The sequence below is a fragment of the Triticum aestivum genome, chromosome 3D (assembly GCF_018294505.1).
Source record: "Triticum aestivum cultivar Chinese Spring chromosome 3D, IWGSC CS RefSeq v2.1, whole genome shotgun sequence".
Classification (NCBI taxonomy): domain Eukaryota; kingdom Viridiplantae; phylum Streptophyta; class Magnoliopsida; order Poales; family Poaceae; genus Triticum; species Triticum aestivum.
Window position 1 is genome coordinate 135,634,864 of NC_057802.1, and position 4,313 is coordinate 135,639,176.

The following is a 4,313-nucleotide window of genomic DNA, read 5'->3' on the forward strand; positions in this document are numbered from 1 at the left end:
AATGCATTCTTATCTCTTAACCAACTTTTTTTTTAAACGGAGGCAAAAGCTTTGCCTCATCCATTAAATAAGAGATAATAGAGTTTGTTACAAGTAACCCGAATACACGAATGAGGATTACTCTCATTTCAAATTGTCCACGAGACAAGCATGGTGAGTGATGCCTAGGCTTGTCGGTTTGGCGTGCCAAGTACTTGCCCACCAAGCCTCAACCGAGTCGAACAAGAGCCAAGCAAAAATGACTAGCCCGAGAATGTGGTACTTCTCAATGACCAAAGACCAAAGCCTTCTAGTGTAGCGGCATTTGTAGAATAGGTGAGTCCCACATTCTTGCACCCTCTTGCAAGGAGGACAAAGATCACAATTAGATCACTCACGCTTTGCCAATCTATCGGCGGTCCAAATTCTATCTTGGAGAGCCAACCAAGTAAAGAACTTGACTTTTGAAGGAGTCCAAGCCTTCTAAACCATTTTATCCATGGGTGAGAGTACTATCCCTAGGAATTGCGCCTTAGAGCATCTCCAGCCGCCCCCCCCCCCCCCCCAAAGACACCCCCCAAGAGGCCTTTTTTGGCGCCGGCGGTTAAAAATCGTTCCAGTCACGGCCCCAACTTCTCTTTTTCGCCGAATTAACCTAAAAATTCAGCCGGCGACCCCAGACGAAACCCAGCCCACCGGGGTCACTTGGGGGCGGAGAGAGAAGACTTTACATGCAATTGGCCCACAGTCAGCCTCCCACCCCCTCTCTCATTCCCTTTTCTCCACGTCCCACCCTCACGCGCACTTCTTCTCTCTCCCCACCACGCGCCTGCCTCGCCGCTCGCCCTGCGTGTCATGGCCGCCCTCAACGGAGCGGGGTGGAGCTCGTGGCCGGGCGTGGACGGGGCGAGGGCGATGGACTCCGGGGCGGCCACGACACGCGGGGCGAGCAACTTCGAGGCCGGGCGGAGCGTGGCCGGGGCGGAGCTCGCGGCCGGGCGGAGCTCGCCGCCGGGCGGAGCTCGCCGCCGGGCGGAGCTCGCCGCCGGGCGGAGCACTTGCCTCCCTGCTCGCCGACTACTCGCTGCCCGAGACCGGCAATGGCGAGCTCGGTGCCCCCTTCCTCCTCCTCCTCCTCCTCTCCGTCCTCGTCGCCGCCGCCGCCGCGGCCTCGGAGGAGCGCCCGCGCGTCACCCCCACCTTGGTCCAATGCCACCCGGCGCAGGCGCAGGCAGCCGCCAACAACGTCCTCGCCCAGCTACGACGGCTTCCGCGCGCGCGTCATCACCGGCGCCAACGCGCTCGCCACCAACTCGTCGTCCGAGCTGCAGAGCCATAGCGGGCGGGGGCAGCAGCGGACGGCGGCTGGGTGCGTGCGTGTGATGGCTGCGACCAGGCAGCAACGGCGGCCATAGCGGGCGGGGGCAGCAGCGGAGGGCGGCCGCGGCTAGGCGCGGCCTCGGACGGAGCGGCGCGGCAAGGACGACGGCCTCGCTTGGGGGTGGAAACGGCTGGAGATTTTTCATCCCCAGGCCAAAATTCTCACCGGCGGCCCCCCAAGCGGCGAAAAAAATGTCTCCGGGGGGCTCAACGGCTGGAGGTGCTCTTATATGCGGAGACCGCCGAGCTATTGCTTCCAGTAAGGCGACAAACTTTGCCTGACTGTGTGACGAACAAGATTTTCCTCTGTTGACTTCAGATCACGATTTTGCAGACGAGATCAAGAATTTGCAACAGAAAAAAATCGGTGGTGCTACGGCATGTCCTTTTGTCGGCTCGACCATGCTCCTGCGCTGATTAGCTCAGTGATGTAACTGTACCCTATTTCTTCTGCTGTCTTATCCCTCTAATCCATCTTCTTATCAAGCCTGCCCACCCAGTGTCACGGTCTTCAAGAAAAATGGAGAAACAAAAAGGGAAGCTTGAGATGACAAGGTAAACCTTCGTAGCCTGAGACAAGTTTTTTATCATCCCAACCTCTGGGTTGACCTCAAGCTCAGCACTCATATGTTTGTTCAGATTTCTCCACCCCATGCATGCCTGGATCAGCCCAATCCCTACTGCTACTAGTGAGTGATCAAGCAAGGTCAAAAAGAAGAGCAAGCCCACCCACGGCTAGGCATAGTACCAAGAGATAGCTCTTTTTCCGTTTGGTTGCCAGGAAGCTACTTATTGTGGACTAGGTAGCTTAGGTGTCCAATTCCACGCCATGCAATCATCAGTGCCCCTAGGTAGCTAGTACCACGACTCGGCTTTGTAAAGTTTTTTATGCTCCAAAATATCTTCTACTGCAATGCTTTATCAGTTCGCTAGTTTTTCCTGTCTTTTTCCTGTCCAACTTGAAGCATCATGAATGGTCTGATAGAAAGTTCGGTTGTGCCATTCAGTAGATTTGATTCGGGCTGAGATAAGATGCTCGGAGTTCACATCGATCATAACAAGAATGACATTTTCTTCAAAAGTTCAGAGCATTACCCTGTAACTCCTGCATGTAAAAGCATGTCAACTTGGAACCGTTGTTCTTCAGATTAACCGAGTAATGTTATGGACGAACGTGTCGATCTGGAGGCAATAATTTCACCATCTTTTTTCTCTGTGATCACCAGCCCTAATACTTGCCTGCCTGAACGTGTGTTCGCACTTTTGGAGACATTCCAATCGCATTCTCTTCGGTAAATCGGGGAATTTGTGCGCGCTTATCCTCACCATTAAGGGAAGAATAGAAGGTGGGTGTCAAGTGTTAACATTGAGTGCCGGGTGCTTCTGAACTTGTTGAAAGCAGGATAAGTAGGCATGAGAAGAACCAGAATAGTCTGACGTTGGAGGAACAAATGCCTGAGCATGCAATCATCAGTGCCCCTAGGTAGCTAGAACTACGACTCTGCTTGTAAAGTTTTTTATGCTCCAAAATATCTTCTCCTGCAATGCTTTATCAGTTTGCTATTTTTCCTGTCTTTTTGACATGAAGGCACATGAGGTGATAGTTCTGCTCCCAGAACCAATTCCTTGCTTAAACTTGAAGCATCATGAATGATCTGATAGAAAGTTGTTGGAGGAACCATCAAGGGAAGAACCAGAATAGTCTGCTGTTGGAGGAACAAGTGCCTGCACCAGCGCACAAAAGAGAGATGCCATGTGTTTTGCACTCACACAAACTGTCTATATATATGACCGTCCTATCAGCAGTCACCATTCCCAACTCGAACCGCAGTCACCATTCCCAACTCGTTTGCCTGTGTCACTCGGAGCTCTCATCCGAGGGTTTTCGCTTTGTTCACAACACACGAAAATGTCCAAAACAATCTTCTTATTCCTCTTGATCGAGCTCACCGGCAGGATACCTCTGGACTTCAACAACCTGAACTCCGGTGTGCTCAATCTTTCCTGCAACAACCTCACGGGCGAGATGCCACCGTCGCTGCAAATTGGCGTACGAACTCAGCTTCCTTGCAAACTGTGGCCTTTGTGCCAAACAGGGCACGGAGATAAATCTTCTGGCATGTGGGCATGGCAACAGCGTGCACGGCGGCAGTGTCCATGATCACAAGCCCTCACAAGCCTGATAGTCTTCTTGTTTATTGTCTGCAGCACTGTCGGCATCATCGTCGGCGTTGTCTGGCCGTCACGAACAATGGTGGTGGCTGTCAAGAAGATAGAGAGCCCTGGCGAAACAAGGATGGAGGCGGAGCTCGACAAACAGTTCGAGTCGGAGGCCACGGTGCTGGGCGGCATACGGCACAGAAACATCGTCAAGCTCCTCGGCTACATCTCCGGAGTGGACACCAAGCTGCTCTATACGAGTATATAGAAAGGTGACCTTGACCATTTGCTACACCACCGCGGACACGAGGCCGGCGCCTTAGTGCCATTGGACTCGCCGACAAGGCTGGCCATCGCTACCAACGTGGCCAGTGGGCCATCGCTACCAACGTCGGCCAGTCCAATGGCACTAAGGCGTCGGCCTCGCGCCCGTGGTGGTGCAGCAAATGGTCAAGGTCACCCTTGTCCATATATTTGTATACGAGTAGCTTGGTGTCCACTCCGGAGATGTAGCCGAGCAGCTTGACGATGTTTCCGTGCCGTATGCTGCCCAGCACCGTGGCCTCTGACTCGAACTGTTTGTCGAGCTCCGCCGCAGTTTTGTTTCGCCAGGGTTCTCTATCTTCTTGACAGCCACCACCATTGTTCTTGACGGCCAGACAACGCTGACAGTGCTGCAGACAATAAACAAGACTTCAGGCTTGTCGAGGGCTTGTGATCATGGACGATGTCGCCATGCACGGTGTTGCCATGCCCACATGTCAGAAGATTTATCTTCGTGCCCTGTTTGGCAC

The 4,313-nt window shown here is 53.4% G+C and overlaps 1 long non-coding RNA gene across 1 annotated transcript; it reads left to right on the forward strand.

Annotated features, from left to right (window-relative positions):
- The first annotated feature begins 800 nt into the window (after window positions 1–800).
- On the forward strand, window positions 801–2,267 carry LOC123074362 (uncharacterized). The gene is made up of 3 exons (XR_006435940.1): window positions 801–1,618; window positions 1,694–1,914; window positions 1,999–2,267. It is a non-coding gene; the product is annotated as an uncharacterized lncRNA (long non-coding RNA).
- Window positions 2,268–4,313: the final 2,046 nt, after the last annotated feature.